Raw genomic sequence first — 24,793 nt, 5'->3', positions numbered from 1 at the left:
GTCCTCATCATCCTCCCCTTCTTGAATTGGAGTCGTCCTCGACTCCATCTTGGCGATGTCCTCATCATCCCCTCCTTGTAGAATTGGAGTCGTCCTCGACTCCATCCCATCATCAGCGAACTCCTGCAAAAGGTTAGTGATAGAAGGCAATGCACCAGACATAAAAGGTTGACAAAACATAGTATAACATGGTGCATCAGGATTATCACATAACTCAGCAGTAGCAGGAGTTGTAGCAAGAAAAGCACCTCCTTTTAACTTAATCCCATTATTTTTAGCAATGTCTGTTGGAGGTTTATTTTTTATCTCATTAGCATGTTTAATAATATCCGTAGGAGACAAAGGCAGCAATGTAATTTTCTTGTCCTTATGTATGATAGTGTATGTATTAGTTCTACCATGGTGTAAAGCATCATTATCAAATTCCCATGGGCGACCTAACAAAATGGAACAAGCTTGCATAGGGACAACATCAAAATCAGCAGTATCATGATAAGAGCCTGTGAAAAAGCTAATGCGTGTTGATTTAGTTACCTTAGTCTTACCACTATTATTGAACCATTGAAGTTTATATGGATATGAATGTTGTCGTGTGGTCAAGCCAAGCTTGTCAACCAAATCTGAACTCACCAAGTTGTTGCAACTCCCACTATCAATGATAGTGAGAACACGACAATACCTACTGCTGTGATCGGTGTTAGAGTTTAGGGACGCTTTGCCCTAACTGCTGCCGCCGTGTTGTGCCTCCCGGAAAACATACCTTGAGATACCTTCGGTAAAACAGGCATAACTTTTCGCTCGTTTATCAGAAAAATCTAAAATTTTTTCAGCAGCTTCTTGACACCATTTGGACCTGACCCAAACTCGGCTTCGCCCTGTTTGGTTTCATTAGAATTGCCAAAAAAATTCAGGAAAATATAGAAAAAAAATTGTTAAAGTTTTTGCACGCTTTTCAGAGAATGTGCTGAATTTCTGTAGACCACATCCCACCTCAGTTGTAGGTGCCAATTTTTGTGGTTGCATCTTTTGTGATCCTTGTTCAAAGAAAAGTATAAAAAAATAGTAAAAAAAGTTTGTTTCCTACTAGTGCCTTTTGGAAAAATCCGGGAAAAATTCAGGAAAAAGGAGAAATCCGTGCTATTTGCTTGTTCTGTGAGTTCTTTCGATCGTCCTTTGTTTTCACCTTGTTGCGCTACGTCTTGACACGTCTTAGCCAGCACCTGTGATTTGTACTTTGGATCCAGATTGAACAATCGCTACTCTACACTCGTTAATTGCTAATCCTTGCTGTCATATTGTGTGCCTACCCATAGCTCCACATATTCTTCTGTCAGCACAGGTTCATCTTGCAACTGTTACCCACGCTCAACAACAGATTGCTTCGCCACTTTGGTTTTGCTCCTGTTTGGCGTTGGTAAGAATACAGGCAAGACGGTGGTAAGCTGCTTGTGATTTTGCATTCCACTTTCACCACCATCACCACCACTTGTTTCCTTTTAGTTGATAGGGATAATACTTTGGTGTTGTCTTTTTCTATCTTCTAACCATGGTAGGAACTCCGACGGACTTCAATGAGTGCGTGTCCAAGGGCGAGCTTGCAACGTTCATGACTGAACAATGCAATCTTATGACCGAGCTGACGCGCAACGTGAACAATCTGGTCACCCGCATTGAACAGCTTGAGCAACGCCCTCCACCTTATCGTGCTGATGATGAAGATGCGGATGCTTTTGGTGATGAAGATGCGTATGCTGACAGTGGTGCCCGTCGCCGCCTCAACTTCAATCGTCGCGGTATGGGCTGAATCCGAGGGCGACGTGGCAGCTGAGTTGGGAACGAATTGGAACTTGGGGAAGACCATGGCGTCGGTGTGTCCAGCGTGGCGATGTCCTCATCATCCTCCCCTTCTTGAATTGGAGTCGTCCTCGACTCCATCTTGGCGATGTCCTCATCATCCCCTCCTTGTAGAATTGGAGTCGTCCTCGACTCCATCCCATCATCAGCGAACTCCTGCAAAAGGTTAGTGATAGAAGGCAATGCACCAGACATAAAAGGTTGACAAAACATAGTATAACATGGTGCATCAGGATTATCACATAACTCAGCAGTAGCAGGAGTTGTAGCAAGAAAAGCACCTCCTTTTAACTTAATCCCATTATTTTTAGCAATGTCTGTTGGAGGTTTATTTTTTATCTCATTAGCATGTTTAATAATATCCGTAGGAGACAAAGGCAGCAATGTAATTTTCTTGTCCTTATGTATGATAGTGTATGTATTAGTTCTACCATGGTGTAAAGCATCATTATCAAATTCCCATGGGCGACCTAACAAAATGGAACAAGCTTGCATAGGGACAACATCAAAATCAGCAGTATCATGATAAGAGCCTGTGAAAAAGCTAATGCGTGTTGATTTAGTTACCTTAGTCTTACCACTATTATTGAACCATTGAAGTTTATATGGATATGAATGTTGTCGTGTGGTCAAGCCAAGCTTGTCAACCAAATCTGAACTCACCAAGTTGTTGCAACTCCCACTATCAATGATAGTGAGAACACGACAATACCTACTGCTGTGATCGGTGTTAGAGTTTAGGGACGCTTTGCCCTAACTGCTGCCGCCGTGTTGTGCCTCCCGGAAAACATACCTTGAGATACCTTCGGTAAAACAGGCATAACTTTTCGCTCGTTTATCAGAAAAATCTAAAATTTTTTCAGCAGCTTCTTGACACCATTTGGACCTGACCCAAACTCGGCTTCGCCCTGTTTGGTTTCATTAGAATTGCCAAAAAAATTCAGGAAAATATAGAAAAAAAATTGTTAAAGTTTTTGCACGCTTTTCAGAGAATGTGCTGAATTTCTGTAGACCACATCCCACCTCAGTTGTAGGTGCCAATTTTTGTGGTTGCATCTTTTGTGATCCTTGTTCAAAGAAAAGTATAAAAAAATAGTAAAAAAAGTTTGTTTCCTACTAGTGCCTTTTGGAAAAATCCGGGAAAAATTCAGGAAAAAGGAGAAATCCGTGCTATTTGCTTGTTCTGTGAGTTCTTTCGATCGTCCTTTGTTTTCACCTTGTTGCGCTACGTCTTGACACGTCTTAGCCAGCACCTGTGATTTGTACTTTGGATCCAGATTGAACAATCGCTACTCTACACTCGTTAATTGCTAATCCTTGCTGTCATATTGTGTGCCTACCCATAGCTCCACATATTCTTCTGTCAGCACAGGTTCATCTTGCAACTGTTACCCACGCTCAACAACAGATTGCTTCGCCACTTTGGTTTTGCTCCTGTTTGGCGTTGGTAAGAATACAGGCAAGACGGTGGTAAGCTGCTTGTGATTTTGCATTCCACTTTCACCACCATCACCACCACTTGTTTCCTTTTAGTTGATAGGGATAATACTTTGGTGTTGTCTTTTTCTATCTTCTAACCATGGTAGGAACTCCGACGGACTTCAATGAGTGCGTGTCCAAGGGCGAGCTTGCAACGTTCATGACTGAACAATGCAATCTTATGACCGAGCTGACGCGCAACGTGAACAATCTGGTCACCCGCATTGAACAGCTTGAGCAACGCCCTCCACCTTATCGTGCTGATGATGAAGATGCGGATGCTTTTGGTGATGAAGATGCGTATGCTGACAGTGGTGCCCGTCGCCGCCTCAACTTCAATCGTCGCGGTATGGCAGGTAATAATCATGGTAATAATGATCCTTTTGCTAAAATTAAATTTAGTCTACCTCCTTTTGCTGGTAATGTTGATCCAGAGGCATATTTAGATTGGGAGCTTGCTGTTCAACAAAAATTTGATTCTCATAATGTTCCTGCTGAGCATAGAGTTAGACTTGCTACTAGTGAGTTTACTAATTTTGCTTTGTTCTGGTGGAGTGATCTTTGCAATGCCAATAATGCTGCTGCTGTGCCTCAAACTTGGAATGTTTTAAAGCAACGTATGAAATCTCATTTTGTTCCTCCTTATTACCAACGTGATTTACGTTTGAAACTACAAACTTTAAAACAAGGTGATAAAGGAGTAGAAGCATATTATCAAGAATTGCTTATTGGTTTAGCACGTTGTGGTATAAATGAAGATGATGATGATGCTAGTGCTAGATTTTTTGGTGGTTTAAACCATGATATACAGAACATACTTGATTACAAAGAATGGCGCAATTTTTCCCAATTGTATCATCTTGCTATTAAGGCCGAACGAGAAGTACAGGGACGCAAACAACACCAGCCTTTCAGGTCTAACAATGGGAGGAATTTTCAGCAGCGTTCCGAGCCAGAGACGCCCAAGCTTCCTGTTGCACCACAACCATCTACACCTCCATTTTCTTCCAGGGTAAGTAAATTGTCTAATGTGTAGTTTCCACAGCTGAAGAAAGGTGGCACTCCGGGTGCTTCTACTAGCTCCTCCTCGTCCAGCTCTAAAATCATTTGCCACCGATGCAAAGGCATGGGACATGTCATGAAGGAATGCCCCAGTCGTCGCGCTTTCATTGCTACCGAGGATGGATATGTAAGTGCTAGTGATGTTGAAGATGATTTAGCCCTTGCTGCTAACATTGATGCAGATCCCACCGAGGGCGATCAAGACAAGGAGGCCATCACCATTGACTCCGTGGCTGCTGCCGCGGACTACCCTAGCCTTCTTGTGCAGCGTGTGTTGAGTACACGTGTGGGTCATGAAGAAGAGATGAATATCCAATGCCACAATTTGTTCCACATGTATCTCATTGTGCAGGGCTGTCGTGTTCTCACTATCATTGATAGCGGGAGTTGCAACAACTTGGTGAGTTCAGATTTGGTTGACAAGCTTGGCTTGACCACACGACAACATTCGTATCCATATAAACTTCAATGGTTCAATAATAGTGGTAAGACTAAGGTAACTAAATCAGCACGCATTAGCTTTTTCATAGGCTCTTATCATGATACTGCTGATTTTGATGTTGTCCCTATGCAAGCTTGTTCCATTTTGTTAGGTCGCCCATGGGAATTTGATAATGATGCTTTACACCATGGTAGAACTAATACATACACTATCATACATAAGGACAAGAAAATTACATTGTTGCCTTTGTCTCCTACGGATATTATTAAATATGCTAATGAGATCAAAAATAAACCTCCAACAGACATTGCTAAAAATAATGGGATTAAGTTAAAAGGAGGTGCTTTTCTTGCTACAACTCCTGCTACTGCTGAGTTATGTGATAATCTTGATGCACCATGTTATACTATGTTTTGTCAACCTTTTATGTCTGGTGCATTGCCTGCTGTCACTAACCTTTTGCAGGAGTTCGCTGATGATGGGATGGAGTCGAGGACGACTCCAATTCTACAAGGAGGGGATGATGAGGACATCGCCAAGATGGAGTCGAGGATGACTCCAATTCGAGAAGGGGAGGATGATGAGGACATCGCCACGCTGGACACACCGATGCCATGGTCTTCCCCAAGTTCCAATTCGTTCCCAACTCAGCTGCCACGTCGCCCTCGGATTTAGTAGACACGTCGTCACTGTTTCGGTCATAACTTCCTCATACGACATCGAAACGGGCCGTTCTTGGATGCGTTGGAAAGGGGACGACGATGCCGTCGTTTTGGATCTGGTCCCAGCTCCAGAAGGTCTGTGGATCATTCTGTGTGACCACGACAAGGTGCTGCGTCACCTATTTGGGCCAACTTGGCCATGTATCGTGTCGGGCCTTAAGCCCAAGTTGTGGGCGCCCAACCCCTGGCCGTCCCCAACCCTAGGCCGAGTCTTAGACTATAAACACAGCCGCCGCCGCTGCTACACAATTGGGTTTTGTTTAGAGTTTAGTTTTCCATCGAGACACTGAATCGTTCATTGTAACTGTGGTGACAAATCCTTTTACAGTGATCCAGGGCCCCCGTTCTTGATCTCCTCCACTGTGTCGATTAGTCCTTTGGAACTGAGTTCTTGAATCCTCTATTGATATTCGTGTCATTCATATTTGCAATTTCAGATTGCGTGTTTTACCTTCTTGCTTGTGCTCTTCGATTCGCTTGCAGGAAAAGCCTTCTTGGCGAGGTCAATCCAGTTGTGCTTGGTTGATAACCAACGGAGCAGTGGTGTAATGGTTGCAGGGTTCAAATCATGTCTGATTTGAAGCCGGATCGCCAACGTCGAGATCTCCACAAATCGAACTTACTGGCTACCTCTCGGAAGATCGGGCCTATACTCATCACTTTCTCCCTTCTCTCTTTCTTCCTCCCACTCCTATTTGGTCACTTGGTAGTCGTCGCCTGCTCCTACTCTTCCATTAGCTGACAGTCCATGCTTCTGCTCGCGTGGCTTCGTCATCAGTGCCTCCTCCATGCCCCACCGTCGTCCCCTACTTCACTAGGTGTAGCAAAAGGGCATGGGGCATTCATGTGCGGTGATAGCGGAACTGTCGCCGCCCCCTCCTCCGACACCGGCGCCGGCTGGGCATGCCCTCCTAAAGTTTGGTCGTCCGTTGTGACCACAAGGTATACTTGAATCATTGTTTATTTGTTCATAGATAGTTTGGTAGGTTAGGGTTAGCAATTTTGAAGACAATTTAAGTGTGATGTTTCTCTATGTTGATTGGTAGATTGGAAGCATAGATTTTGTTTGTTGAAATTTTTGTACGCGGATTGGATGTAAAGTATGAGTTGCATGTAGGTAGGTAGTTGTTATTTTATGGATTGTGATATGTTTGTATGTGGGAATAGTTTTCGTTTGTGTTAAATGGACATCAAGCATTTGAATATATTGCATGATTGTATTGTGGTTAGGTATCTTTGTGTAGTAATAATTGGACATGTGTTATTTCGATATAAGCTTAGTTACTGTTGGTGTTCATGTTCTGGGTTAATTGTTGTAGATGGATCAGTTAGTTCATCTTTTCATGCTAGCAAAGTGAAAGGAAATGATGAGTTTGAAAATATGAAGGAGCAAGTACAGTTCTTTAGTACACTTACAAATTTTAATGGGTTAGTTTGTCATTGTCAGGAGAGGTTTGGGTGGCAATTAAGTTTGAAAGGTCATTTTGACTATGGAAAGGAAAGAATACACTATGTTCTAATGCCTTTGTCATGTGCTGATGATTGGAGTAACTACAAAGAGGTTGTCAAGAGTAGTACTCTCACATTTTTGGAAGTTGCTGTCAATACAGGGTCTACTCCATTGCTCGTGTATGTCGATGATAAGGTGGATTTGGAGCCCATAGACAACATTACCCAAGAAGTGCATGCCAGGATGGTTATTGGTGGGGAAATTGATAGGTCTTTTGAGATGGGTGCCTTGAATGATGACTTCAAAGTGGAAACGTCTGCGGAGGACGAAGGGAATGGAGATGGAACCCATGATTGTGATGATATCTCCCATGGATCTAAGGATGACAAGGTAGAGGTTAACTCAACAGAGGAAGATGAAGACTTTGCCATTTCACTAGGTTTGGAGGCTAAGTATAGGTCTAGGCCTAGTACTGATGACAAAGGTGAGCCATCTAAGGAAGGGTTACAGAGTCATTTTGAGTCCTAGGTGATGGGTCATTACATTCAGAATGGAGTACAATAACCTAGAATTGAGGCAATTGAAGGTTGTCCAGTGGAGGTACCCTCAGTACCAAATTTAATGGATATTAGTTTGGTTGACCAGGCAATATGTGACACCAGTTTGACATTGTTGGCCCATGCAGTACGAGAGAGTCAGGAGTTAGAGATTAAGAAGGGAATGTTATTTGATACATTAGAGCATCTCTAGTATTTTCTGATGGATTATACCATTAGGTTTCACAAGCCTTATTAGGTGAGCCACTCGGAGAGGATCAAGAGGTACATGGTGCTTGCAAGCAAGGATGTGTATGGGTACTATGGGCTCGCAGGCAAAGAAATGGAATGTGGAAGATTTACAATGTGAGACAACCTCATACAGTCAAACTTCTAAGCCCAAGGGTGTGCACACCCAAAACATAGCCTATTACCTTGGTCGTCATCTTTGTTGGCATTGTTATTGTTGATAGAGACACATCAGTTTCTATGATTATTGAAACCATATTTGGGTTCACTAGTTATAGAGTAAAGTAATCAAATGGATGGTGGGTAAAGTAGCATGCTATTGAGTTGCTATGGGGCGATTGGAAAGAGGCGTACAATTAGGTTCCTAGGATTCTAGATGCCATGAAACACTTCAACCCTAGGCTTAGTTGGTTTCCTTACAAGGGTCGCATTGTCATAGACGTGGATGGTGTTCCAAAGTTTGTTCATCAAAGAGTTTATTGGTCTTTCCCTCATCAAGCATTGTTGTCCCTTAGTACTTGTTGATGGTACCTTCCTAACAGGCAAGTATAGGGGTGTCTTTGATGATTGCTGTTGGAGTGGACCTAGACAATCAACTTGTCCCTTTAGCATTTGCTTTGGCTGAGGGTGAGAATGATGACAGCTGGTGTTGGTTCATGAAGCTTGTCAGACAGAATGTCCTCTGTTCATCTAGGAACATATGCATGATTTCAAATCATCATTGCGGTCTGATTACAACTGAGCATGTTGATGGATGCCCTCTTCTTGAGCATCGGTGGTGCATGAGTAGGGATGAAAACAGTATGGATATTTTCCGACCGTATTCGAAACCAAATCTGTTTAGAGGGGTTGAGATCTGTCCGTATTCGAGTCTGGATATCCAACATCCGATATCGTATCCGTATCTGAATACTCAAATCGCATATTTATGATGTCGATATCCAATCATATCCTATCCGACATAGTTGACACTATCCGTATTCAAATCCGAATCCGGACAAAAATATAAAAACAAATGTAATATTGGTGATATCCATCCGTATCCGATCCGTTTTCATCCCTCATGAGGCACTTTGCCCAACATATGGACACACCAAAAGAAAAAGGAGGTTGTGTAGAAACTTAACTCACTTTGTGGATGTTGAACTAAGCAGAAGTTTGATGAGACACTTGGGGAGTTACTGAAGGTTCTGAATGTTAGGGTGAAAAGGTGGCTCATGGAGTAGATGTCGTAGAAGGACAAGTGGGCTTTGGTTTTCAATGATGGAGGTCTTAGGTATATGGTGTCATGAAAACTAATGCTTTTGAATCGTTCAACAAAGCCTTCAAGGGTATCCGTTGAAAGGTACTCCTGAAATCACAAGATGGTCACCCTGCCTGCATAATAAATGTTCCAAGTGCAATGTTTTATGTGCACAAAACATAGAAGCTTCTAAATGGATTCATTGCATGAGAACTTACACTAGATGGCAATCCACATCAGAAGAAGGGAGTAAAAACACCACATTGGCTAGGATTAGTCAGTATCGCTCACACTCCATAGTGGCAACAAGGAGGATTGGATAGATGGTTGAAACTAGTGTCAATCTTCTCTTCCTTTGTCATTTGCGGAGGGTTTTCTGGGGGTGGAACCCAACAAACAAACTTAGCATAGGCTAGCTCTTCTAGGGGCCATAAGGAAACAACCTAATCATCAGATTGAACATTCCATGGCCATCGATCCACCTAAAGGACTTGCATCCCTTTAGATATGCATCAAGTGTCGGGGCATGCTTAAGTTGACACGTGTAGAAAGCACAACCAGCTAACTCTGGATGCCTTGATTGCTTCACAATGGCTGGTATGCCACAGTCACAATAGGGTGTAGGTAGGGCTGGTATGAAAAGACCAAAGGCACCATGATCTTTTGGATAATGCAAGAACTCCTTATTAGAATGAAGCGCCATTGAACCTACCAACAAAGTTATCGAGGAATACTGGTACACACTAGTTAACCAATTTTCATGAACCCTACAACAGCGTACAAGGTACTTATCCTTCTCCAAATCATCTCTAAAATACAAACACAAGAAAACCATGCATGCAATCACAACAAACAAAGTTCAGTTAACAGAATCAAAGCATTTCTTTGTTACAATAGTCAAAACCCAACATCAGTTAAACCCTACAATAGTACCAAACATACATCTATCTAAACACTACAACATTCCAAAAACTACTGTAATCATAACATATCACATCATTAGGCAAACAAACTTTCAGTAAAACAAACAAAAGCCAGTCTTGCACATAGCAGTGTAAACCATAGTCGTCTACAACCTTCATCTCAACACAAAAACCTCATGCACCAATCCGTTGACAACCAAAAGCTAAGAGCAAACTAGATTAAATAGGCAAAAGGAATGGGACAAAGTGAAGAGAGAGAAGGCAGCTTCAGCAGCAGCTCATGAGCAAACTGAAATGAGAAGAGATAAGGGAGAAGGGAGGAGAAAGGGGCCGGTTGTCGTGATATATATGGCCTTGTCGCACCACCCCGCCTGGCGCGACAGATGTCACACCCGAGTTGCTGTTGTGATAGGGTGGGAACCACCATCTGCCATGTAGGTTTGGGTCAAAGCTTGTCGCCACTATGGTTGACCTTATCGTGCCAGCATGTGCGCGACAGTGTGAGATTGTCGCGCCAGCCGCCCTGGCATGACCAAAAGGGTCGGTTCCGCAGTATCATTTTTGGAGCGGTTAGTATTGAAATATTGAGTAAAAAAGGGTTAAAAATAAAAAACAATCGCATTTGGGACGTTGTTGAAAAAAAAACTGGACCTGCGAGGGTATGACCACCCCCAGGCATTGCATTAAGAAGACCTTCTCACGCAGGCTTAGAAAACCCCCGGACCCCTGCCCCACCCATACAATATATCTAACAATGCCATGGTTGCTGACATTGTTGTGGAAATACCTTGCGACTTGCAAGTCATATCCTCTTCGCTCAATCAGAAGGTCAGCTTTCGATGTTTGAGGAAGATCCTACTAGATCAGAAGTATAAATGAGACATCACCCCAAACCAAAGCCATCATGCTCCTTCACAAGAGAAATTGGTTTGAAGAGACATGCAAGTGAAGAGGTGTGAAGGGTTACAGGAGGCATTGCTGAAAAGATCATCCTCGAAGTCGAAGGCATACCTAAATGTAACGATCACTTTGAATACAAAGGTTCTATAAAGATCCGAGGGTCAAGACAATCGAGATTGCAACTGTAATATTTAAAGACTATTTTGCCATTAAATATTCAAGAATATGGTAGTTCCTTGTAGTTTTGGGGTGGGAGAGGGGGGAGGGGTTATGTGTAATTTATGTAGCTAGATAGGTAGATATCCACCAAATACATAGGGTAGCACCATGACATAACTTAAGAAAAGCGTTCTTTCCAATTGACATAACCAAAATTTTAGATTTAATTTCTCCTAGTGATGTGGGCTTCTTCTAGTGTATTAGCATTAAAAATTTAGTATAAACTTTACCTACCAAATGTCTCCCAGTTAGGTTCGCGTGTGTTATGACCAGTGGTAGTGTTTTATTATTACTTTAAAACACTAGGAGAATTCCACCATTTTGGTAGTCCGAAAAGTCCTTTTTTAAACTAATAATTTGTAACATTTATCTATCTTCGTTCCATTCACTGTTTCTATATATATTATGATAAAAGTTTGAAATATAGTGATCCATGTATGTTGGTGCCTGTATGTCCAACACAAAAGGCCAAAGCAACTCCAAGAGTCTTTTTAATATCTTACCATATTGACGAAAACATATATTTTGGTTAAAAAAATCCACATGAGCAACTCCTTTAGCTAGATCTCTAAATATTTTGTTCCGGGTTTCTCGCTCACCAAAGATTGAGCTTAGAGAACAATTTTTGCTACAATTAGAGAATAACTCTTTAAATAAAGATTTAGAGAGTGCATTGAAGAAATACTGTTGAAGACAGTATCATAATGGCTGATAACCAGCTGCTACCGTGGCCATACATGGTGTTGCACTTGCAAAGGGCCTATTTTGTGAAATTTTATATCTTCTATAATTTGATTTTCCTTCTAAAAAATACCTGTTATAAAGGTTCCATTTTAAGAAACTTTCTTAAAAGGAATGTTGCAAAAAGGCCCGTTTGGGAGAGCTCCGCTCCCTGATTCTTTAGCTATGCTCCTTGATTCTCCGATGGAGTGATTCCACTGGATTCCTAGGAGGGAGTAGGGTGGGGATCAGCAGAGAATTGATTCTCAGTTGTTCCCCACCAAAATATAACAGGGAGTTGGACAGAATCTAGGGAAGCAGGTTTTTTGGCTCCCTTGCTTGTATACAAAATAGAGGAGTGATTCACTTGATTCCCTGAGGAAGCTGGATCATTTTTTTTGCGTTTGGCAGCCGGGGAGTGATTCTCTTCGAGAATCTGCTCCATGGAGCGCTCCCAAACAGCCCAAAGTTGCGGAAAGCAAAGGCTGACGCGAAAGAGACATCAAGCAATCAAAAGCACGTGTGACGATCTGAATTGGTTTGTCATGTAGCGATGAAAACGGTCGGAAATGGTCAGAAAACCCCTCAACTGCTTTCTACTTCTACATTTGAATATGAAAACGAAAGCCAAAGCAGTAAAGCTGGACATGAAAACGAACGCGAACTTATGGAATATCGAGAATTTCAAAAACAAACCAATTCAATCGTAATTTTCTCGAACATAGTGCATAACAAAAATTTAATACAGAATACCGACCTATAGGACCAAGTGCGTAACTGTCGGCACGAAAATGTGGGCGTATCGTGTCGAGCACATGAGCAAGCCGGAGGGATCTGCTTGGGATGAGCCTGGAGATCCGCTTGGCTTCAACGCAGGGTTAGTCGATCCTCCGTATTCCTCTCGAGGCGTGCCAGTCAATTTGACCCTGCAATTAACAAGGAGAGAAATTTTATCAGTAATTTAAGATGGAACATGCCGGTCTATGTCCAGACAGTTTCAAGTGTGCCGCTTCGGGAGCAACCAAACGTGAAAAGCGATTGAATAGTCGATACGCATAGAAATCGGTTGTTATAGACTGTAACTAGCGGCAAACGCGGCCGTGGATGTTGTCAATGCTCGGGGCCCCCTCATCAACACCCGCCTCCACGACATCTTGGCCCGCGTCCAAGAGATCGCTCTCCACGGTGTTCGTCATGGCACATCGGTGGCGTTGGCCGCGGCGCAAGTCCATACCAGGTATGAGCTCCACACCATGGAGACTGGCTTCTCGATAGGTGACGGCCCCGAGGAGCATGAGGATCTGATCGAAGAATTCTTTGTCGCGATAGAGGCTATTGTGGACATCACATCCGCTCAGGATGTGGTGAACAAGGTCTTCGATTAGTTTGTATTTAGGGCAAGCTAATGAATGAAATCTTTTGCTCTTCCATGACCGTGTCTCAATGCAATGTCCTTGTATATGTCATGATTGTCTTTGTTCTCACTTTTGCTGTAGAGGCGATACATATCGTATTGGCTTTTACATCTTCGAAGATTTTTATTTTTTGAACTAGAGGCGATAACCTTCCGGTATCGGCTGTTATAATTGAACCTATCAGCTGTCGAGCGTTGATCTTAAATGCTAGGATAATATCTCTTCAAACATGTTTTGTCGATCGCTATTGATAGGTTGCACCAGAACTTTTTAGACCAAAGATTAAATAATCGATCGATCCGGGCCCAGCGTCTCATTAAGCAGAACAACCTCTTAATAAATTTATCAACTCTGGCTTGTTCTCAGGATTTGATTTAACGCTTACATATGTCGGTCTAGGCTTATCTTCATGACCAATGTTTATCTTCCTTAATCCAATGACCGACACGAAGCTATGATTATCCATCAAAACAAACTCTCAGAGCCGATTGCTTGAATCGGCTGTTGGCTTTTATTACTGATCTTAATGAAGCCTCCTTCCCATAGCTTGCTAGAAAAACACTTGAAGTCTTCTAGCTCCCAATATACTGGATCGGCTATTGCGATACTCATAGATTCATCAGCGCGAACTAGCTCAACGTCATCTCCATGCCATTGAATCAAACATTAATGCATGGTTGATGGCACACAACAATTTGCATGAATCCACCGAGTGTGCCAGAATGCGTGTCGGCATGAAAATGTGTGTATCGTGCTAAGGACATGAGTAAGCCGAAAGGATCTGCTTGGGATGAGCCTAGAGATCCGCTTGGCTTCAACGCAGGGTTAGTCGATCCTGCGTTTTCCTCCCGAGGCGTGCCAGTCAATTTGACCCTGCAATTCACAAGGAGAGAAAGTTTATCAGTAATTTAAGGTGGAACATGTCGGTCTGTGCCCAGACAGTTCCAAGTTTGCTGCTTCAGGAGCAGCCAGACGTGAAAAGCGACTGAATAGCCGATACGCAGAGAAATCGGCTGTTACGGACTGTAAAGCTCATGGGTAGCGATTAATTTTATATTGATTGGTACATTACTCATAGATGCAAATGAGATCATCAGCTAGGAAAATATTGCCAGTGTAAAGCATTAAACTGATGAATCTAATCGGGAAAAGATATAGCATGCGAACAAATCGACTATCTGATATGAACAGATCTACAAACACTCTGAATCTAATCTGTTACCATCAACAGTGAGGTTCGACCGAATTGATGGCAGCTATGATGATAATAACAAACTAAAACCTGAGAATCCGTAAAGACATCTATACTTCGAAAGGCTTTCCGAAGGACATGCTATACATGAAGGCTCGAATGAAATAGCCGATTCAGGTGAAGAGAACTATGGCGTGTGAACAATCAATTATTTCACATAGACAAACCTATGGACTCATCAGACCTAACCTGCTATCTCTAATAGTGGGGTTTGACCGGATCGATGCAGTCATGATAAAGACAACAAATCAAACCTTTAAAGTAAACAGATCTATTCACGCTTAACAGAATCATGTAAACACACTGTAGGTGTCAGCATAGGCGATCGGCTATTTAGCCGATGCAAGCATAGCAAACAGTTAAGGTCACGCCTAATCAAGAACAAATCTACCAACTAGCATCCTCCAATCTAAAGTGCTATCAGTGGGGATCGACCGGATCATTATAGCCATAATAGTGAACCATAGATCAAATTTAACTAGCCAGCAAACCTCTTCAAGATCATTCATGCCTTAACCGCGTACTATGCGCGATCAAGATTGAAGTAGAACAGCCGATAAAACATAACCCATTGTTTAAAGTAAGAAATATCGTGTTGTAACAAAGCAAACAACAAACTAAAAGGATATGTGGCTGATCTAGATTGATCTCGACCAGGCAGGTTGATGTTGCTGCAAACTAATAACGACAAGGACATCAGTAAGATCGGTAACTTAATGAATCTATCCAAAGGTTGCCACTCTTAGGTAGAGCTGATAACATGACCTTAATCTAATTCGAGCAGTGGAGGTCGACTAGATCGATGCAGCCTTACTTGAACTAGACAAGAGTCGATAACTAGCTTATACCAGAGTTGAAGTGGAGGTCGACTGGATCGATGGAGCCGTACGAACAGAAGTATAAGCCATGACGGTACTTACAGACAAGTCGAAGGTCGGCCGGACCGATGCAGCCCTGCTCGCTGAAGAACTCACCAAGATCTACTCTACTCCTACTCCTAAGGGTTGGCCAGAGCCGAAAAAGTAAGTAACTTATATTTGATTGATTGTGTGTTTTACAATAGACAGGGTCCAATATTTATACCCAGAGCCTAAACATGAATCCTACTCAAGTATGACTCATTACCATCTTTGGTGTAAAAGAAAATATTCCTATCTTAAGATAACTTGGACCCTAATCTTTCCCCTTTTGTAGAGTCCGATATGTAGTTTCCCAATGCCAACCGTAGCTCGTCATCGTTATCTGGTAACGTCATTCAAAGAGAGCTGATTCCAGTGTCGCATCTGAATCAGCTGATATCGATTCTTATGCAATCGATTCCTTGATTGACGCAATCTTGGAAGCCTTCGAGTTCCCGCGTCCTCCCAAATTTTGGTGTAAATACATGCCCCCCAATTTTAGGATAAAAATGATTTCATTCCAAAATTCATGTTTATCTGTTTACCACGTCACAACCGTTCTATTTTGAGATATGCGCATGACTCCTGACTTCTCGGCCCAAGTCATATATAATATCCCAATAGTACCTCTTCCAATCTTACTCGGCCTATTTGCTTTCCCCTTCTTTCACGAGCAAATCTTAACAGCCGACGCCGTCATCGCCAAGGCCTCAAACCCTAGCAAATCCTCTATTCTATCAAGCCGTTATTCAAGCAATCTTCGTTAGATTCAAATCTATTTTGGTTGCAATGGCGACCAGTGACTACGTCCCTGATGTATGCTTCCAAGTTTTCATTCTCCAAGTACCGACCGCTACCCTGTATTTCTTTTCTTCTCAAATTTATTTCATCCGATTTCTAGGAAATGAGGAACGAAATCTTGATTCCATTAGTTGTTGCTTCCAATGTCTATTTTCTTGGGCCCTTGGGTGACCCTGATCCATCTTATTTCATCCGTCAAGAAACCAACCAAATCCCCTTCAAACAGTTTGTAGTGGATTTGTTCTCTTGGAATATTAAAATCCCCTTCAGAAACTGGCCTAAAATTCCTAAGGGATGGAGAGACTGGTTTTGTAGGGTATCCGAGAAAAAGGCTGGAGATTGGGAGGTTTATGATTTGAATCAATGTTTGACACTCTCGCTGTCTGGGATGGAGAGGAATGTTTCACTCCTGATTTCCACATCTTATTTCTAGTCCAATGCCCTAAACGCCTTTGTTTTTTGTCACGGTCCAGTGACCATCACTCTAGCCGATGTTTACATGTTGACCGGCCTTAGAATCACTGGATCAATGCAACCCTATGAGTACTTGAGTGCTGGTTCCAAAAAATTAGCTAAGATATCAGACTGCACAGGATGGGCAAGTTATATTCTGAACCACATTGTAGACGAATCAACTATTAGTGAAAAGGAATATGCGACCTTTCTGAACATGTGGTTAGAAAGATTCATCTTCTGTGGGTCATCTTATGGTCTGACTCACAATCATAAACTCATGGCAGAGCATCTAGTAGTAGGCAATGATATCCCTCTTAGAAAGTATCTACTAGGAGCTGCTTATCATCTGATGTACCAGGTAGCTGCCTAATTACCGAAGAATGAACCAGTGCATACTATCAGTGGCCCTTGGTGGTTGATACAACTATGGCTCAACCTGTATATGCATGAGATTGTAAGGCCTGATCTCAGAAGCCTAAGTTTCCCTTCCTCCAACTTTGATGAGGAATATAGAGGCGAAGAATGAAGAACCTGTCAGTGCATGAGCTATGGTGAGGCTGCATCGTCCATAACAATTGATATCGATATTGGCCATCTCTTCAAAAAGTGTTGATGTAGATACCTAACTTGGCTACCATACAATGAGGATGAGAATAATGAGCTGATCTTCCCATTCAAATTTTGATTTGAATCAGGTTGTTCGGACGAGACGGCGGCTGCAATCTTTAATTCCTTTATCAAGCCCTGTGTTCTTTCAACTGAATTTCGTCATGGTCATGGCAAAATGGCTATAGGCTCCTTCCTTCCAGGCAACCTTCCAACTTATGAGTTTTACAATCTATCCTTCATAGCCCATTAGTTTAGTTTTGGTCCACTCCCCCTCAATTGTTCTTCAAAAACACATTGAAGCCAAGAGAAGTTATCAGTGAGGTAATGGAGGCCTACAAAGTCTTTCAATTGGGATCAGATCTTCCTTCCCTTTGCATGCACGACTGGATCAGAGTCAGCTTCTCTTCCACTCTCTAACTCCTGGTGGCAAGAATGGCACTCCCATCTTTTCTGTGGGTACCCTTTGTGTATAGCTCTGGATGGGGAATTTGCTTCTGATAGAGAGGTAACTTACCATCTCTTTTTCAGAAATTATTCGATGAATTTTCTTGCTAACTATTCTAACCGATCCTTTTAGGACACTAAATTCAATCCTCTAGGCTTGGATAGGAAGGGGCATCCTATAGATTATCAGCCACCATGCCTAGTTTCAAAAATAGGATCGGCCGCACCTTCATTGAAGAAATTGATGAAAACTCATGCTGCCCCCACGATCGTGACGTATCAATCTTCAAAGCGCAAGGCGGTCCAAGGGGCAACCCAGAAAGTCATTACTAGGAAAAGACTTTGTAGAACGAGACCATCAGGTAAACAATCCATATTCTTCTCAAACTGATGTTCAACTTCTAATCCCCTTTTTCACAGTTATCAACCATGCATCCCAATCAGTTCTGGGTGCAGAGCTATTGTCCTAGGCGTTCGATTCGGCATCAACTAGACCTTCATCAGTCGATCCCCGAGAAGATCCAATTTTGGTTGAAACAATAGATGCTTCCAAAATGACAGAAGATGTGAGTCCTTCTATTTTATCCTTGACGCTGCCGAAGTGTTTTCTCAAAAATTCTTGATTCTATTAAGCTTTTATTCTTCAATTGACTTCTTACCATGCTAGATACTTCCTAAGAAAACACCTATGCAAGAGAAGGAGTCTGATAGTCTCATTATTGGAAATGATCCTGCTGTTGCTGACATTCAAACTATCGATCCCCTAGTCCAGCACACAACCGATGATAAGAATGTCATATGCTTAGTTTAATTTCTCTACGACAAACATGAACTAAAAATCTTCCCTGATGTTTGCAGATGTTAATGTTCAGAGTTCAGAGCTGATTCAACTAGATGTCATTGGTGCATCATCAACTGTTCCTCCTCTTCAGACGGAGGCTACCATAGAAAAGGTACTGTCTCCACTTCAATTCATTTTGTTATAAACTAATCCAAACCTCCTAATCAAGATTCTCTTATACATAGACACTCAATCTTCTAGCTTTGAGCTATTCTTTTGATCTTGAGGAATATCTAGATGAAGATGAAATTAGCTCGTCAGCCACCTTCTCTAAGGAAGCTTTGTCAGAAGAGATCAGAAATCGGCTAAGAGATATATTGCCAATGTTTGAGAAGAATATAGCTGATTTGGTCCAAGACACTAATTCAATGCAGAGAGTCTTCTTGGATATTAAGGGTAATCCATCCCCAATTCTCTCTAGAGTCTTGCCACATTTATCTATTTTCAAAGATCAGGCCCTGAAGGTGAAAAAAGGCTCAGAGGAATCTGTCTGACCGTGAAACTTTATTGGCCAAGAGGAACTCCAACAGGCAAGAGGCTAAAGAGCTAACACAGTTGATTGATGATTTGAAGAACTCCTCCCTCAGGATCGACTCAGAGTTGTCCCAACTAGAAATCAGGCGTGCAGAACTTGAGAAGGAACTGGAGAAGGTGAAAGCTGTCATTGATCACCACAGGTCCAACCTAGCTCAAATACCTGATGTCATTAAGCAAAAGAAATAAGAACTGCTGGCCAAGGTTAGAGAAGGCAGGGTCATCCACAGCTGCCTTGAGGACATTACTGGATCAGCCGAAAAAGATAAGCAACAAATTGCAGAAGTTGATGCTATCTGGCTAGAAGTACTGAAAGCAATCTAGGATATTCTAGACTTGTAATCTGTATATTAACATGTATCTTGTGTAGAATCAATGATAACCATACTTTTCATCGTCTCATTGTAGTTCTTGTTTTGGCTAAAGAGCCAATTTGAAAATAGCCGATTTTAGACATCCAACCTTAATCCAATTAAGTCTGAAACCATGGCCTTTATTAAGAGAACCCCTCCATCTTCTATCCTTAGTCACCCAGCGCCGTATTCTCTTTGGCATTAGTGAAGTGGCGCTTTGCCTTCTATTAATTATGGTTACCTTTTGCACGCCCCGAGGCGTCCACCTCCTCGCTCCGTGGCTTCAAATACCAGCCGAGGGTTCTAGCCTCGAACACATCTATACTCGCAACCACTCATGTTCCTTTGCACTTTTTTGCCCTTGCAAAACTCTGTAGCATCCTTTTTCCTTTTCTTGTAGATTCAATGGCCGGCGAGGACGGCCGAGGCAAGCGTGCAACGGAAGACATTCCGTAGGAGAATATGTCGATGAACCAGCGCCTTCGACGCATGAGGTGAGATCGACATCTTCTGTTCATGATGATGAACTGTTCTAACATGTCCATAGGTTCATTTTGAATGATAGTCTTCATCCTCTTCCCAGGGCTAGTGAGCCCTCTGATGTTGCATCTTCTGCTAAGGCCTCATCATCGGAATCTTTCGACTCCTACAACGGTGATGATGCCTGGTGTTTCCTCTGAGAGTGGAGGGTGGCCCAAGACCGTTATTCCAAGGCGACTCGGGAAAACAACTAGCTTGAGATCCATCTCGGGTCTCCCAAGCTGCCCTTCACGCTGCCGAAGAAGAGGCCTGTGTCCTTCGGGCGTGGCTGGCCGAGTCCGACGCCATGGTGGTGGGTAAGATGAATTCCAGGAATGCTTTATTCCGATTTCCATTGTCTTTTATGTTGATAACTCTCCTATTTTTGTGATCGCCAGCCCAGATGGTGCAGTTGGAGTCCCTTCAACTAGCGGCGAACGCGACCATGGATGCCATCAATGCTCGGGGCCCCCTCCTCAACGCCCACCTCCACGACATACCGGCCCGCGTCTAGGAGATCGCTCTCCACGACATTCATCATGGTGCATCGGTGGCGCTGGCCGCGGCGCAAGTCCAGACTGGGTATGAGCTGCACGCCATGGAGACTGGCTTCCCGATGGGTGATGGCCCCGAGGAGCATGAGAATCTGATCGAAGAATTCATCATCGTGGCGGAGGCCATTGTGGACATCACATCCGCTCAGGATGTTGTGAACAAGGTCTTTGATTAGTTTGTATTTAGGGCAAGCTAATGAATGAAATCTTCTACTCTTCCATGACCGTGTCTCAGTGCAATGTCCTTGTATATGTCATGATTGTCTTTGTTCTCACTTTTGCTCTAGAGGCGATACATATCGTATCGGCTTTTACATCTTCAAAGATTTTTATTTTTTGAACTAGATGTGATAGCCTTCCGATATCAGCTGTTATAGCTAAACCTATTAGCAGTCGAGCATTGATCTTAAATGCTAGGATAATATCTCTTCAAATATTTTTCATCGATCGCTATTGATAGGTTGCAATAGAACTTTCCAGACCAAAAATTAAATAATCGATCGATCCGGGCCAAGAGTCTCATTAAGCAAAACAACCTCTTAATAAATTTATCAACTTCGGCTTGTTCTCAGGATTCGATTTAACACTTACATACGTTGGTCTAGGCTTATCTTCCTGACCAATGTTTATCTTCCTTAATCCAATGACCGACGCGAAGCTATGATTATCTATAAAAATAAATTCTCAGAGCCGATTGCTTGGATCGGTTGTTGGCTTTCATTACTGATTTTAATGAAGCCTCCTTCCCTCAGCTTGCTAGAAAAACACTCGAGGTCTTCTAGCTCCCAATATACTAGATCGGCTATTGCGATACTCATAGATTCATCAGTGCGAACTAGCTCAACGTCATCTCCATGCCATTGAATCAAACATTGATGCATGGTTGATGGCACACAACAATTTGCATGAATCCACCGAGTATGCCAGAATGTGTGTCGGCATTAAAATGTGTGTATCGTGCCGAGAACACGAGTAAGCTGGAAGGATCTGCTTGGGATGAGCCTAGAGATCTGCTTGGCTTCAACGCAGGATTAGTCGATCCTGCGTATTCCTCCTGAGGCGTGCCAGTTAATTTGACCCTGCAATTGACAAGGAGAGAAAGTTTATCAGTAATGTAAGGTGGAACATGCCGGTCTATGCCAAGACAGTTCCAAGTGAGCCGCTTCGGGGGCAGCCAGACGTGAAAAGCGACTGAATAGCCGATACACACAGAAATCAGTTGTTACGGACTATAAAGCTCGTGGGTAGCGATCAATTTCATATTGACAGTTATAGTTCTTGTAGATGCAAATGAGATCATCAGCTAGGTAAATATTGCCAGTGTAAAGCATTAAGCCGATGAATCTAATCGGGAAAAGATATGCATGCGAACAAATCGACTATCTGATACAAACGAATCTATAAATGCTCTGAATCTAATCTGTTACCATCAACAGTGAGGTTCGATTGGATCGATGGCAGCTATGATGATAATAACAAACTAAAACCTAAGAATCCGTAAAGACCTCCATACTTCAACAGGCTTTTCAAAGGACATGCTATATGTGAAGGCTTGAATGAATTGGCTAAAAACAACCGATTCAGGTGAAGAGAACTACAACGTGGTAACAATCGACTATTTCACATAGACAGATCTATGGACTCATCAAACCTAACCTGCTATCTCTAACAGTAGGGTTCGACCGGGTCGATATAGCCATGATAAAGACAACAAATTAAACCTTTAAAGTAAACAGATCTATTCACTCTTAACAGAATCATGTAAACACACTGTAGGCTTTAAAGCATAGGCGATCGGCTATTTAGCCGATGCAAGCATAGCAAACAGTTAAGGTCACGCCTGATCAAGAATAAATCTATCAACTAGCATTCTCCAATCTAAAGTGCTATCAGTGGGGATCGACCGGATCGTTACAGCCATAATAGTGAACCGTAGATCAGATTTAACTAGCCAACAAACCTATTCAAGATCATTCGTGCCTTAACCGTGTACTATGCGTGATCAAGATCGAAGTAGAACAGCCGATAAAACATAACCCATCATTTAAAGTAAGAAATATCGTGTTATAACAAAGCAAACGACAGACTAAAAGGATATGAGGCCGATCTAGATCGATCTCGACCGGGCAGGTTGATGTTACTTCAAACTAATAACGATAAGGACATCAGCAAGATCGGTAACTTAATGAATCTATCCAAAGGTTGTCAGTCTTAGATAGAGCCGATAACTTGACCTTAATCTAATTCGAGCAGTAGAGGTCGACCGGATCGATGCAGCCGTACTTGAAGTAGACAAGAGTCGATAACTAGCTTATACCAGAGTTGTAGTGGAGGTCGGCCGAATTAATGTAGCCATACGAACAGAAGTATAAGACATGACGGTGTTTACAGACAAGCCGAAGGTCGGCCGGACCGATGCAGCCCTGCTCGCTGAAGAACTCGCCGAGATCTACTCTACTCCTACTCCTAAGTGTTGGCCGGAGCCGAAAAAGTAAATAACTTGTATTTGATTGATTGTGTGTTTTACAATAGCCAGGGTCCAATATTTATACCCGGAGCCTAAACATGAATTCTACTCAAGTACGACTCATTACCATCTTTGATATAAAAAAATATTGCTATCTTAAGATAACTTGGACCCTAATCTTTCCTCTTTTGTAGAGTCCGATATGTAGTTTTCCGACACCAACTGTAGCTCGTCATCGTTATCTGCTGACGTCGTTTAAAGAGAGCCGATTCCAGTGTCGCATCTGAATCAGCTGATATCGATCCTGATGCAATCGATTTCTTGATTGACACAATCTTAGAAGCTTTTGAGTTCCCACGTTCTTCTATCAAATTTGGGTGCAAACAGTAATAATATAGCCCTTACAGCTTTGTCATTTCCTCCCGATTTGCCCTTTCCCCATATTTGACTTGTCACACCCAACGCAAATTCAAAGACGTCGACGACGATGCAAGATGCACACACACATGACACATGTATAGCGCGATCTGCACCTGTAGTTTTCACAGAACGAACAAGCTGTGATAACCCATAGGGTACTACTACTTGGGCCGCTTTAGTGTTAACGAGTTGGGCCTGTAACCCGGCTTGTGGCCGCATGACACGTCTAGGCCAAGCCCATGTATCCTGAACCTATTATACTCGTTGTGTGGGTGGTTGCGTGGACAGTGAGAAATAATGTAAACCAAATCCTATCTTTCTTCCTCCGGTGCTCCTGCTCGAGACGGCACCGCCTCCGTGCTCATCGCCGCGTGTGCTCGCTGGCAACCCCTCCTTCTCAGGCTAGAATCGCCACACAAGCATATATATTAATCTAGCTACAGTTGATAGCTTGGGAAATTTAGTTAACGCTTAATTTTCATTGAACAAACGTGCGTACATATGGACCTGGCTAGGATATGCAGGTCACATGCATTGACACATACCACTAACATACCACTAGTACATTGGTGCTTTCTTTTGGCGCCACCCTATTTTTTCACTACCGGTTTGAAAAGAGCAGGCGCCACTAGAAATAAAAGTGTTGGTCCAGATCATGAACCGCCAGTTTAAATTCATTTTTACTGGCTGTTTTCTTAAGTTTACCGTCAGTAAAAATATATGATTTCTACTGACGGTAGCCTTAAGAAAACAACCAGTAAAAATATATTTATAGTGGCGGTTTTCATACCCTAGCATCACTACAAATATATGCCGAATATTAAAAACTAAATACAAAAATTTGAATTTTCCAAACGACCTAAGTTATAGATCTTGAAAAGTTATAGAACTTTGTTATTTATAATATTTTCATTTAAAATCATTTGATGTTTCAAAATGTTGTTTGAAATTCAATTTTTAAATGGTTGAAGAAGTCTGATCTCTCTTTTTAATCTCTGGCTAAAACTTGTAACTAGTCTTTCTCTCTCGTACTATCTTCAAATTACTTGCTTTTGTTTTCTAAAATTTTGTAAAATTATGCTCTATCAATTTATTGTGTTCTTACATCTAATATTTTGGTCATATTTTCTTGTGAACATTTTAAAATTTGAGTTTCAAAAATGACAACTTCAAACATCATTTTGAAATATCAAATAATTTCAACTGAAGAAGTCATGAACATAAAAGTTGTAGAACTCATCAAGATCTACAACTTTTATTTTGATTATTTCTTCATCTAACAAAGTGGTAGTAAACATTGTTCACAAGTAACATATCTCTTATATAGTTTTCATAAACTATGTGAGAGATTTATGAATTTGTGAACAATATAGACTATCACTTTGTCGGATGAAGAAATAACCAAAATAAAAGTTGTAAACCTCGATGAG

Source organism: Miscanthus floridulus, chromosome 9, assembly GCF_019320115.1.
Source record: "Miscanthus floridulus cultivar M001 chromosome 9, ASM1932011v1, whole genome shotgun sequence".
In the NCBI taxonomy this organism is placed as follows: Eukaryota; Viridiplantae; Streptophyta; class Magnoliopsida; order Poales; family Poaceae; genus Miscanthus; species Miscanthus floridulus.
This window is presented reverse-complemented; position numbering follows the sequence as displayed.